The sequence below is a fragment of the Anabrus simplex genome, chromosome 1 (genome assembly GCF_040414725.1).
Source record: "Anabrus simplex isolate iqAnaSimp1 chromosome 1, ASM4041472v1, whole genome shotgun sequence".
NCBI classification, from domain to species: domain Eukaryota; kingdom Metazoa; phylum Arthropoda; class Insecta; order Orthoptera; family Tettigoniidae; genus Anabrus; species Anabrus simplex.
In genome coordinates, this window is record NC_090265.1 from 233,734,669 (window position 1) to 233,749,403 (window position 14,735).

The following is a 14,735-nucleotide window of genomic DNA, read 5'->3' on the forward strand; positions in this document are numbered from 1 at the left end:
TAAAATCTTGTAATTTATTGTTTGTTTATTGTTTACTTTTTCTAAAGTAGGCCTACTTGTAAGCTGTTAGCTACTGACACTCCATTCATTTTCCGTTCGTGCCTGATCTACCGGTTCACTCCGAACTCAATCTTTGATGGCATTTCGTGGTACTGTGAAAGTAGTTCGGGGTTTGCTCATACAAATTTTGTCTCATCATTGTGAACTTTGCGTCATTATTGTTGTGAAAGACTTTAACAAACAATAGAGAAATAGAGAAACGATATGAAGTAGTCCCTATTAGCATAAGTGATCTTTCTCCTATGTGCTGGACGACCAAAGATCCTAGTATTGCAGAACTCCACGGAGCGCGCCTGTCAACTCAGCGAGGTTTCTGAAGTGCCGTCTTCGTAGATGATTAACTAACCTTTGTCCGGGTTCATGGGTAACGTTTAGCGTTTGGAATAACGGGCCGGATTTGATTCCCAGCGCGGTCGGGAATTTTAACCGTCGTTGGTTAATTACTGTGGCTCGGAAACTGGGTTTTTGTGGCGCCTTCTACATTAGAATTATTGCCGCATCCTTGCAGACACTCAGATCTCCGATAGGAGTCCATTTGAAAGACCTGTCCCAGTCCTGTTTGCAGGTCATACGCCATGGTTGTGTTTAGACAGATTAATGGAAATGTTGGTTTGTGATGCCACAGTTTTAGGGACCTACTTAAACCATTTTATGGTCATTATCCATTTGTATGTTGAGTTTCTTATTTTTGTTTATTATGGCAATAGTTTTAATTATAATGCGATTTTATTTTATTATTATATAGGCCTATGATTCAAAACTTTTTATTGAATGGGAGGTGTTTAATCTAAATAGAAGTTCTATCGTTATAACATTCTAGGTTGACGCAATGTCTTTATTGTTTATGGGGTTTGTGTTGTTCATTTCGTGTTTAGTAATATTTTTATAGTGGGAATGTATATACGGAGATTTGACAATTAATAGGTTTAGTATTTTAGTTTTAATGCTTTTTTGCTTATACTGATTTTGCTTTTCTTTTTTCTTTTTTTCTTTTTTTTTTTTGCTATTTGCTTTACGTCGCACCGACACAGATAGGGCTTATAGCGACGACGGGATAGGAAAGGCCTAGGAATGGGAAGGAAGCGACCGTGGCCTTAATTAAGGTACAGCGCCAGTATTTGCCTGGTGTGAAAATGGGAAACTACGGAAAACCATATTCAGTGCTGCCGACAGTGGGGTTCAAACCCACTATCTCCCGAATACTGGATAAATGTTTTTGATTATCAGGCCAAATTTAATTAGTATTTTATTAGGGTGAGATGTTTTAGGGTTAGTCTCTTATTGTTTAGTGATTTATTTTCAGAATGTGAAGTCCTATAATGCTGGCTTATTAACAGTTCTTTTTAATCGAATTTGAGATGCGGCGTTGTTGATGGTTATCACTTGAATCATAAGATATAGGAGTTGAAATTATGTGTATTATTTAGATTTTGGTAAGGGTTATTTTGTTATAATTTTGATTAGTGCCACAGTAGTGTAAGTGTAAGGGATCATAATTGGAGACAGGACAATACAGGGAATGTCTTAATATTTATTTTTAATTTCCATTTTTTTTTATGTCCCACCGGCACAGGTTCGTCTTATGACGACGATGGGATAAGAAAAGGATAGAAGTGGGAAAGAAGTGGCCGTGGCCTTAATGGTGTGGAAATGGGAAACAACGGTAAACCATCTTCAGTACTACCGACAGTGGGGTTCGAACCCGCTATCTCCCGAATTCAAGCTCACAACTGCATGACCCTAAACGCACGGCCAACTCGCTTAATTATTCCTAGTCGAGACGGATGATGATGTGGCTGGGAGTATTGCCTAGCATATATGGCAGCATCTTTTGGTGTACAATTCACCGAGCAGTTCATCAAATACTGAGCAGAACCTTCTCCCGACGCTGTGGTGGTTTCTAAGCTGCATAAAGGAAAACGACTTACTTAAAAATTCTAATTCATAAACTGTAAAAAAAATCATGAACCACCATGTTGACAACACAGTTTGTGAGGGCTATGGAGTCTTTTATAATATTCCATATTGGATCAGTCGATACCACTGAGGATGTTTTGAGTTAGGACTTATTCAGTTATTTTTTTAGAGAATTGTAGGGGCCGAGAATAGAAGGGGTAAAGTAATGTTTGAATATGATATACAGATTAGAGTAATTAGCTTACATAGAAATGAATAGTAAGCAAATAATAAGGTGCCTTAAACCAATATCTGGTCTGATAATCCAAACAACAGCAACAAGAATACTGCGAGCAGAATTCAGCATCACTTCCGAAACCATTTCCATCAACTTGGAATGCGGAATTACATACAACGATATGTCCAGCACAAGTTGATGGTGAAAATTCAACAAATTGATGATCACCACTCAAACTTAATTTGAAAGTTCATCAGGGATTGACGGACTTAAAATTCCAAGCTATTAAGCTAATTAAAATTCCCAAAGGACCAAGTTGACAACATTGTTGGAAGTCATTCATATTTTTTCACTTATTTCAGACCATCCCCTCATTATTCAAGTTGTCGAACGTCTACTTCTGTTCCTTTGATTTGCCTTGTTAGTGGGGTCGGTAGGATAAATTGACTGTATCTCCTGCATGTTGTGAGAGGTAATTGAAAGGGAAACCTCCAGGATATCTCATCCTGGGAGCGTGGGTTGGCAGTAACGAATCCCCTAGTTGATTCTGGCATTATTTCCTCACTTTCATCTTTACTATCCGTCCTTTCTTGATCAATTCTTGTTCTCTTCTGGCATAAATGGTATTAGGTTTGTGCGAGGGAGCCATTCATAGCTTTCCACTATTTCTCAGTCGATTCGCCAAGTAGTCCGAGCGTCTCTCACTTCGATTAGTGTACTGTGAGATTTATAACCACATTCCGCTGTTTGCCCTCTCAAACTCTACAATCTCCACCTTGGTCAAGGCATAACTCCAAGATGTCTCTATGAATGATGGGACACTTCTGATCCGCAGCCAACGTGTATGTGTGCGATAAAAGAGGATCACTGACTGGATCCTTGGTGAAGGACAGATGCCAAAAACCCCGGTGCGACTAATAACGCGCAGTCTTCTCTGAAGTTTTGTGGAGTGAGGTCACGCGTCGTGCTCGCTCTCAGAGGCGCAACTCCTCTCGCTTTGAGCAGTGTTTGTGTGTAAGGTTTAACTCTAGGTAGTGATAAATGCAGTGATGTAATTGAGTATTGAGCGGGCTCTGCTATGGGTCATCCATTCAGTTGTGTATTAAAGCAAGTGCATACGATATTCAAGTTAGCAGAGTGGACTACGACATGATCAACTCGACTACACTGGGATATGTGCTCTTATCAACGCATTTACTTCAGCCTCATTTGAAATATAAGGTAATGGTTTATACTACGTAACTGCCTGTGCGTTCTTTCAGCAGTCATAGGAATCAAAATAGTGATACACTCGTGTTATGTGCACGATGTCATTGACATATCACAGTCCTAACTTTCCTTGTCAATAATTGTCGTCTTCCAATCCTGAAGGCATTAGACTTTAGGACCATTTCATTTTCTTTCTTTTAAAGATCACTCTCTTTAATTTCTCCTTTTGCAGTGAGGAAAGAATGTTTATCCCGTTGTATTTATCTGAGAAAGATCACTGGTACCGCTCTGTAATGGGTTATTCCTTTAGGATTTGAACTCATATATACAAGTGCATTTAGCCTCCGGAGTAACAGGACCGTGTGATATATAATACCTAATAACCACCGCGAGCTATGGACGTTCCGATATACAAAAACATTGATGTTTCATTCGACATCGATACGTCATAAAATTAAAGTACCACTATGCCGATATTATCAAAATAAAATATCGATATATCTCGATATAATTTTTTTTCAAAATACAAGAACTTGAAATAATATTGAAATTCTTAAATATTCTTAAAAAAACAGGATAATTAAGAAAATCAAATATAACGATCAAAATATTATGTGTAAAATAATGATCAAAAGATTTTTCTATTTCCAATGAATGTGACGTGTTTAGAACATTGTTGTTACACTGTGACACATAACTCTATTTTTGTCAAATACGACCACATCCGCACTCTACTGGACGGTTGGGATTTTCTCGTAATTGAAAATAACTTTTAAGAGAAACAGGCATTTCAGAAACATTATATGCGACGAATAATTCAGATTTTTGGCTAGTCCACACCAAAGTTAATAAACTATGTTAACAAAACAAAGTTAATAAACTATGTTAATGAAAACATTTCTCAACATAGCTAATGAATTTTTTTTAACACACTTCTTCAACATTCACCAAAAAATCTGTTTGTGAGGTTACGATGCACAGGGTCAAGAAGGAGAAAATACTTACAGCTGAAGCTTTAAATATTTTAGTGAGCGCAATTAGACACAAGCGCAGACGCAAAGTGTGGCGAAGAAAAACATCGGAAAGGCGTTTAGAATTAGGTTTGGAGAGAACACATATGTCGGAACTTTTAATTCATAATGCAGCAGCTTTCATTTATTTATTTTTTGGGAATGAATTTCAGTTTATGTTGGCGGTAATTAGACCTGAAATTACAATAAATGATACAGATTATTGGAAAGCCGCCTCTATTAATGGCAGGTTAGGTATAACTTTAAGATTCCTAGCAACTGGTGACTCCTACATTTCACTTATATATTTGTCTAGAGTATCAATACAAGCAATTTCAGTTTTGATGATATTCAAGTGATTATGGAAGGTTAGGTTATTCAGGGAGGAGCGAAGCTGGAAATGAAACTAATTAGAATATACTGTAGCTAAAATAATATACGAGTAAAACAGAATTAAGTATACTGTATAATAGAACTTTCGCTTACGATTAGGTGGTTAATTTTTAGAAAAATAAGAAAACTTCGTATTCCGCGCTACGAATTTGCATGATCTAATGGTGTCTTCGCGCATGTGCGAACCCAAAAGTTAGCGGAAATGAAAAGTTTCAGTAATAAAAGTTAAAGGTATTATGTTAATAAATATGGCCGAAAATTTACGAACACGCTGTTTTGTTCATTAACAGTAAAAAATGTTCATGAACATTGTTGGTCAACCGTGTTTATTGTCAACGTTAACAAAAACATCTTTACCTTACTCGCGAAGTCAAAAATGTCTACAACATGCAACATGTCAACAGCAGCTACGGTAAACACATCCAGTACATAGAACACAGATAACTGAATGGACAGCCAACAATATAAGGACAAATGTCCTTGTTATCGGTCATGATTTTCACGACGTTTATTCTTAATTAGAATTTTCTACCCATGGTCCGATTATTACCACTAGTCTTTAATTTTTCTAACGATCATTCCGATATCAGTAATATAACTAAATAGCATCGATACCACAAAACATCGAAACAAAATACCGATACTGAAATATCGAATATCGATAGAACATTATCTATATTTACTTACATCGATACTATCGCAACTTCCTTACCTCGAGCATCCTAAATCTTTGCTATTTTAGCTTTCATTTTCCTCATTTAATTTTCTTCAGTCAATACTCACATTCATCGAATAATTAGTACCTGTTCCAGTCCAGAGGGAATGCAATAACGGATACAAATGTGTGTAATACCATACTTCATGCTCTCGCCAGTTTCTTTCATTTTATGTAATTGAAGTTCATATTGGTGATTATTTACGATTCATTCACTATACGTTATTTATATTATGAATTATCATTGTTCAAAATATGTGGTAATCCGGTGTTTGTTCATGTTAAAGTTCGCGAATATTTACGATCATTCCTTCAGAATATATTGCGCAAAAATCCTTCGTGTACCAAGCGACCATTGCTCACCCCAAGGCCTGTAGATTACGAGGTGATGCGTGGTCAGCAGGACGAATCCTCTCGGCTGTTATTCTTGTATTTCTATCTGGGGCTGCTACCTCACCGTCAGGTAGCAGCTCAACTAATTGTAATCACGCTGATTGAGTAAAATCCTCTTACCTGGCCGGAATCGAACCAGGGACTTCCGGATAAGGGGCAGGAACGCTACCCGTAGGCTGCGGGGCCTGCTATTATGATGCTCAATAATTGGTAAAATATCTGTTGTAAAATCATACCCTGAGTACTCGCCGGCTTTTCTCTTTTATGTCAATGAAGTTCATATTGAAACCAAACCAAACCCCATGGCACTACAGCCCTTGAAAGGCCTTGGCCTACCAAGCGACCGCTGCTCATCCCGTAGGCCTGCAGATTACGAGGTGTCGTGTGGTCAGCACGATGAATCCTCTCGGCCGTTATTCTTGGCTTTCTAGACCGGGGCCGCTATCTCACCGTCAGATAGCTCCTCAATTCTAATCACGTAGGCTGAGTGGACCTCGAACCAGCCCTCAGGTCCAGGTAAAAATCCCTGACATGGCCGGGAATCGAACCCAGGGCCTCCGGGTAAGAGGCCAGCACGCTACCCCAACACCACGGGGTCGGCCGAAGTTCATATTGGCTATTGTTTAAAATATACTGTCAGATTATTATTATTATTATTATTATTATTATTATTATTATTATTATTATTATTATTATTATTATTATTATTATTATTATTTTACAAGCGAATGGACCACTAAGGATCACGCCACAACTTCATTTCTTTCTCTTCGTGCGGAGTTTTCTCTGTGTCCAATACTCCTTCATGCGTTCGCTGGCCTGCTTCCGTTGTTCATCTATCCAGGCTCTTCCGGTCTTCCTAGTTCTTCCTGCGGCTTGAACATCTTCCAAATTCTTCAGTGTGTTCCTAAACGTATTCCTTTCTAATAGCTGGTCTTCCAAGATGCTTAACTTTTCCATATCCTTCTTCGTTTCCTTAATCCATGCTGTAGTGGTCTTTTTTCTCCAGAAGTAATCAAATATCTGTTTGGTAAGTCTGTTTGCGTTCATTCTGTATAGATGTCCAAGAAACGCCAGCCTCCTTTTCTTCATGGTCTCTGAGATTCTTTCCACCTTCTGATAAAATTCTTTGTTACTCCTAAGTTTCCATCCGCTTTCAGTTTGGACAGCACCCATAATTTTTCTGAGGATTCTTCTTTCCAGAACCTCTAGCTTCTCCAGCTTGTAGTTCATGGACAGGCATTCACTGGCATACAGGCATTCTGTTTTGACCACGGTGTTGTAATGTTTTAATTTGGAATTCCAAGATAAGCACTTCTTAATGTAGATGTTTTTTGTCAAGCCAATTGCTCTCTCCAGTTTTGAGATCCGATCTTCCACTGCAGCTTTTTCTAGTCCATTCTCCTGTATCCTCTCACCAAGGTACTTGAACTTCTTGACCCTTTCTATCCGTCCTATCTCTGTTTCCAGGAATTTTGGTCCATCTTTGATGTTCGTCATGAATTTGGTCTTTTTCTGCTGAGATCCTCAGTCCTGTTTGGCTGGCGATTCTTTCCAAGAGGTTAATCTGGATGGTTGCGACCTCTGGACTTTCTGATAGTATAGCAAAGTCGTCAGAAAAAGCCAAGCAGTTGAATTTAATCCCACCTGATTTTCTCCCTAGACAGATTGGGATTATCCCTTGATGTTCAAGTTCCGAGTTCCATATTCTCACTATCTTTTCTAGGACACAGTTGAATAGGAGTGGGGATAGTCCAATCCCTTGCCTCACGCCTGTCTTTATTTCAAATGATTGTGAGAGATGCCCGAAGAATTTTACCTTGGAGGTTGTGCCTGTTAGGGTCTCTTTGATTAAATTTGCCAGTTTGGTTTTGACTCCAAATTCCCTAATGTTCTTATCCAAAGTCTCTCTGTCCACCGAACCGACGGCTTTTTTGAAGTCTATAAACGACGCCACAATTTTCTTACCACTCAACGTTCTGTGGCGGAGTATTGACTTCAGGTTATTATTATTATTATTATTATTATTATTATTATTATTATTATTATTATTTACGCGAAGAAGCCCATTAAGACTACGCAAAGTACTTAGAGGCGTACACTTGTATTCTTCTGTGCCCATACTTCTTTCATTCTTTTACTGTGGGCTTCCTTTCTGTCTTCAGACCAGGTTGTTCCAGTCTTCTTCTTTTGTCTTTCCTCCTGGTCAACTTGCCATTTGTGAATTTTGATTCTGAATATTACCCTGTTTTGGACATCTGCTGGTGTAATTCCTGCCTGTTTCAAATCGGTTTTAATTTCACCAATCCATTTCATTTAGCCTGTTTTCGTAGAATTCGACTATTTGTTTGGTAAGTCTGTCAGGATGCATTATTTTAATAATGTCATAGAATCTTATCCTGAGTTTTCTAATGCCATGTCAATATTTGTGTATTTTTTGATTTCCTGTCCGGCTCTAAGCTGGTACTGTCCGTTTGAAAGTTTTAGGCCTAGAAGTTTTCTTATGATTTTGCATTCCTTTTTCTCAATGTTTTCAATGTCTGCTTTCCTATTCCTTTTAACTCATATTCGTATTATATAAATTATTATTATTATTATTACTATTATTATTGTTGTTATTATTATTATTATTATTATTATTATTATTATTATTATTATTATTATTATTATTATTCTTTCTTTCAGTCTTTCAATGTTTCATTCTTTGTTGTTCCTTATTCTTCCTCCAATACTCCACCTGCTCACTATGCCTAATTTTCCTCTCCTCGAACTATTTTGAGTCTGTTTTCTTTCCCTCCCGACCTTAGAAACCTTCCGTTTTTAACGCTTTCTTTCTAAAAATCTTCTTTTTCCTTTATATTGTTTGTTTCCAAATACTTCTTGACATCATGAATCCAAGTTGTTGTTGACTTCTTGTTCCAGAGATATTTGAAGATCTGTTTGGTTAACCTGTAGCATCCATTCTGTATCAATGTCCAAAAAATGTCAATCGCCTCTTCCTCATTGTACCGGTTATGTTTTTTATGATCCGGTATAGTTCAACATTACTTCTTTATTTCCAGAGCTCTGTAGTTCTTAGCGGACCGAGTATTTTCCGTATAAGTTTTTTCCCGGTACTTCTAATTTATTGAGCATGTCATTCAGTACTAGATCTTCACTTGCGTATAGGCATTCCTGTTTGACTACTGTGTTGTAGTGTTGTATTTTGGGTTTTATAGATAACCACTTTCTGCTATGGATATTCCTTTCATTATTATTAATAATAATTAAATTATTATTACAATATATTAATACTAATTAAACAATAATGAAAAATAAAAACCTACAACCTGTTTTCCAGTCTTAGACGGGGTCAGGGATGTATTGAATAACCATATATAGGCTATTATTACAATGGGATCGCCACTCTCAAAGTGATCTATGAATGACTGGTAAATGCTATGAAATGAAAATGGAGAGTTTTGCTGGATTGAAAGATGACGGGGGAAACCGGAGTACCCGGAGAAAAACCTCTCCCGCCTCCGCTTTGTCCTGCACAAATCTGTCATGGAGTGACCGGGATTTGAACCATGGTATCCAGCGGTGAGAGGCCGACGCACTTCCGTTTGAGCCACGGGGGCAATTAAACAATAATGATTTAATATTATATTAATAATATTAATGATTAATAATAATACAATATACATACATACATACATACATACATAGGCTACATCGTCATTATAGACAGTTATGCCTTTTAGCGTTCAGTCTGCAAGCCTCTGTGAATTTACTAAACGTCGCAACAATCCTCTATTTGCAACTACACCGGGCGAGTTAGCCGTGCGGTTAGGGGCGCGCGGCTGTGAGCTTGCATCCGGAAGATAGTGGGTTCGAATCCCACTGTCGGCAGCCCTCAAGATGGTTTTCCGTGGTTTCCCGTTTTCACACCACGCAAATGCTGGGGCTTTACCTTAATTAAGGCCACGGCCGCTTCCTTCCAACTCCAAGACCTTTCCTACCCCATCGTCGCCATAAGACCTATCTGTGTCGGTGCGACGTAAAGCAACTAGCAACAACAACAACAACATCATTTGCAACTAGTGCTGTTCCATACCTCTTATCTTTAAATCGTTAGAAAATGTGTATAATCATCGTCGTCTTCGTTTCCCTCTTCGTCTCCTACACTCCATAATAGAGTCCATTATTCTTCTAGGTAACCTATCCTCCTCCATTCACCTCACATGACCCCACCGCCGAAGCCGGTTTATGCGCACAGCTTCATCCATCGAGTTCATTCCTAACTTAGCCTATATCTCCTCATTCCCAGTACCCTCCTCCAATTGTTCTCACTTGTTTGTAGCCTACCAGCAAGCATTCTCGCTACTTTCACGTCTGTTACTTCTAACTTATGAATAAGATATCCTGAGTCCACCGAGCTTTCGCCCCCGTAAAGCAGACCAATGTAAAGGTAATTTCGTTCAGGAGCTGAGTTCCTTCTTATAGAATACTGTTGATCGCAACTGCTAGCTCACTGCGTTAGGTTTACTGCATCTTGATTCAATCTCACTTACTATATTACCATCCTGGGAGAATATACAACCTAAATACTTGAAATTATCTACCTGTTCTAGCTTAGTATCACCAGTCTGACCTTCAGTTATCTTGGATTTCTTACCTACTGACATCAATTTGGTCTTCGAAAGGCTAATTGTCATACCATACTCATTGCACCTATTTTCAAGTTTCAAGACATTATACTGCAAGCTTTCGGCACAATCTGCCTTTAAGACAAAGTCGTCAGCATAGGCCAGACTGCTTACTATATTTTCTTCCACCTAACTGAATCCCTCCCTGCCACTTCATGCCTTTCATCAGATGTTCCATGTAAACTACGAATAACAAAGGTGAATGATTACAGCCTTGTCTAACCCCTGTAAGTACCCTGAACCAAGAATTCATTCTACCATCAATTCTCACTGCAGCACAATTGACAACATAAATGACTTTGATTGATTTTAATAATCTGCACTTAATCCCATAATCCCCTAGTATGGCGAACATCTTTTTCCTAGGTACCCTGTTATATGCTTTCTCTAGATCTACGAAATATAAACATAACCATCTATTCCTCTCGTAGCATTTTTCAATTACCTGGCGTGAACGTCTGATCCTGACAGCCCCTCTTTGGTCTGAAACCAAACTGGTTTTCATCCAACTTCCTCTCAACTACTGGTCGCTTTCCCCCACCCCCTTTCCAAGATGTCAGTGAATACTTTGCCTGGTATACTAATCAATATGATACCTCGATAGCTGTTGCAATCCTTCCTGTTCCCTTGCTTATAGATAGGTGCAGTTACTGCTTTTGTCCAATCTGAAGGTACCTCACTAACACTCAGTGCTAAGTTTATTACTCTATGAAGCCATTTTATCCGTACTTTCGCACTATACCTCACCATTTTTAATAATAATAATAATAATAATAATAATAATAATAATAATAATAATAATAATAATAATAATAATAATAATAATAATAATATGCTGCATTAATAATAACGATGATAATCTGAAACAACATTAAATTTTGCTGGGTAATAATGTTCTCCTTGTTCTTGTATTTATCGCACCACAAGTTATCAGGGGATATCAGGGGAAGGAGGTAAAACTATAAATCCAAGCAGTTTTAAGAGCAGTTAATAGATGGCCTTTGTGCAACAACGGAAACGATACAGGAGTCCAGTGTGTCAGTTACAGATGCAGCAGTCTCGACTCTTCGGGACTCAGTTCGCAACCCATCCCTACAAGGAGCTACTTTGTCCCTCATTTCACGGACGACTTGAAAGAGCTTCCGTCACTGGCAGAGCAGTTCCTGTCATCTTCATAATTACACATTGTACGTGTGAAAACTTTTAGCCTCTATGTAGCTCATTCCTGTACGGCTTGCACTAAATGCAATGTCTTATTTGCGCTTACAGTAGCGACAGTTTCGAGTTCATCTAGGTTATCATAACCTCCGCGGGTTTCTCATAGTTTTCTGCGTAATATATAGCGGCTGAGAGCCAGGTTCTCCGCCTACAGCATCTAAAAGTAATAATTCAGCTCGGTGCTTTCAGAAGGGTCTTCTTCATTGAAGAAATGAGTTGGTTCACCAGAGGGTGCTGGTCTCGAATTTCCTCAGCTATCCGGTGGAGCCCATGCGGTAGACAGGTCGCAGGGAACATGCGGGGGTGAAAAGACTTCAGCATGTAAGCTATACTGTCTGTCTGTTGTCTGTCTGTCTGTCTGTCTGTCTGTCTGTCTGTCTGTCTGTCTGTCTGTCTGTCTGTCTGTCTGTCTGTCTGTCTGTCTGTCTGTCTGTCTGTCTGTCTGTCTGTCTGTTACTTTTTTGGGAGTTATATTTAATCACGATCGCTTTAATAGAACAAATTGAATTATATTGTACGAATACTAATGTTAAAAGTCTGCATCACTAGTTCATTTATTGAACGGTAACGGACCAAATTTCTCACGTCTTAAGTGGAGAGAATGTTGACTATATTTTGCCTATATCATGATCAAGTAATTGTGGTACATCTGACTTGCACCTGATATACTTTCCTTTTATTGCGCCACGCTATATAGTAATTCTTTCTAAAAACGCCACCGACAATTATTTATGCTTAGAAGAACAAGAGTATTTCAGCACCATCCACATAGCAGTTACTTAAAAATAAATAAAAAACACATATACATTAAACGTTATATTCAACGAATTAGGTTTTTTAGTTTCTAACGCATGCAAAAGTGGGTTTTAGGACCTAACTTACGAATTAAGTCCTTTTAGGTTCAATAAAATTTGAGTGTGTTATTCGGCGTTATATAAAAGGAAAAAAAAATATTTCGGTAGCAACGAGCCAGCAACAGAAAATAAAAGAAACGTGTGAGTCCTCAATAGAAATCTCTTCAACATGAGAATCAGTGCTGCTCTTTTTAAATCGTACGTTTCAGTCATTGTTCACAGAAGATAGTGACTGTCTTAAAATCGAATTCACACCCATCAGCTTTATGTAACAAGGCTTCCAAACAATGAAGGTGATTAGTAAATCGATGAGTTTTCTTGCTTTCAAGAACGTTTCTTAAAATAAAATGGACTCTAACAGAACTAGAACTCAAATTCATCTAGTTTTCCGAAACTAAACCTGCCACCGTTTGAAATCTCCTTCCTTCTGGACCATGGTGTGGCTGCGTTTTGCGCTATCTACAACACATACAGTACACTAAATGCTGTGATTCGAGCGCACTAGAGTCAACTACCAGCAAATTTTGGAACTCGACTACGTGCATTGTAGAAAATATCTTTTATTCTAACACACTTTAATCGGTCGTCAAATATTTTGCTACACAGATTACTGTTATTTGAAATAAAGGAAAGCGCTATTTACGATACACAGTAATATTATTTGAGATAAGTCAGTACTTATAGAACCGGGCGAGTTGGCCGTGCGCGTAGAGGCGCGCGGCTGTGAGCTTGCATCCGGGAGATAGTAGGTTCGAATCCCACTATCGGCACCCCTGAAGATGGTTTTCCGTGGTTTCCCATTTTCACACCAGGCAAATGCTGCGGCTGTACCTTAATTAAGGCCACGGCCGCTTCCTTCCAACTCCTAGGCCTTTCCTATCCCGTCGTCGCCATAAGACCTATCTGTGTCGGTGCGACGTAAAGCCCCTAGCAAAAAAAAAAAGTACTTATAGATCCCTCATTACAAACTACAGGCGGATAGAACGTTCAGTGGCCTTCAGTTACACTAGAAGTAGCCTAGTTCTTATTTCAGTTATAATCGGAAGAGCCTAATTACTTCTACTCAGCAGTGTCTTAGTATTTAGCATCACGGTGAATGGGATAGGGATATTCTTGGGTAGTTTACATGATTTTATTTATTCGTCTAAATTAGTTTGATGGAGGGGGTAGATCTTGCAGTAGGTAAAGCTGCAGTCGACGCTGGGCATTGGTTTTTGGCGAAGTTCATAGCGTACAGCACCAGTCGCATTCCGAAGCACGGAAGGGTATTTTTGAGATGGGTACTTCGCAGATGTGTTATGTAATATAAGAAACACCTAGGTCACGGCATTACTAGCTATTACGTACATATCATAGAGTACTCACAGAAATGTATTCTCATCCTGAAAGACGAGTAGTGCATTAAAGATAAATACGCGTATTAGAACGATGAACCTGAAGTGCCTTCTATGGGGAGTTTATAGAAGTGAAAAATAGACGATCGAGACAGCTAACAGATTGACTTATAACAATTTGACAGGTTGGAAAACTTGTATTCAGAAAAATAATGAACTGGTGACCCAAAACAACAACAACAAAAAGAAATATCTACAACTCTGCTAGCGGAAAATGAACATTTCTACCTCAAATTTTATTGGAGCAAGTTAAGGTCTTCAACTTTGTTAGATACTGCAGACCAGAAACCCCAAGAAAGTCATTTTATTGTGCTGAGTTCATCTCGTCTGCTTCATTGCTTCTCTGAGCAATAGAAAATGAAATGTGATTTATTGAGACCGGGCAGAGAAAAGGTCTCCACTCCACCTTCCTGTGTAGAGCATCTCGTACATGTAGGACAGTAATTTGTACACGGTACAGTGGTTCGGGCGGCTTCTAACAGAGAAATATCACTGTTGAAATCAGTCCTATCGCTGGCTGGGCAGTGATGTACAGTCGAAAGCACGGAATATAGCTGATATAGGAAATGCGGTTGATGTTGGTAATGGAATGTTACAACGCACCTGCCCCGTCCAGTGACAATCCCTAATTTGGTTCTAGCGATTATCTTGTGTTCATTGGCAGCCT

The 14,735-nt window shown here is 38.7% G+C and overlaps 1 protein-coding gene across 3 annotated transcripts in view; it reads left to right on the forward strand.

Annotated features, from left to right (window-relative positions):
• LOC136864356 (octopamine receptor beta-2R) overlaps positions 1–14,735 on the forward strand; it is a 1,721,356-nt gene that overhangs the window by 997,630 nt on the left and 708,991 nt on the right. The window contains exon 1 of one of the 3 annotated variants that reach the window (XM_067141254.2): positions 3,111–3,415. The exons of the other annotated variants lie outside the window; for them this stretch is intronic. The gene's annotated coding sequence lies outside the window, so the exon portion shown is untranslated. Of the gene's footprint in view, positions 1–3,110; positions 3,416–14,735 lie in introns of those variants that run through there. 3 annotated transcript variants of the gene reach the window in all.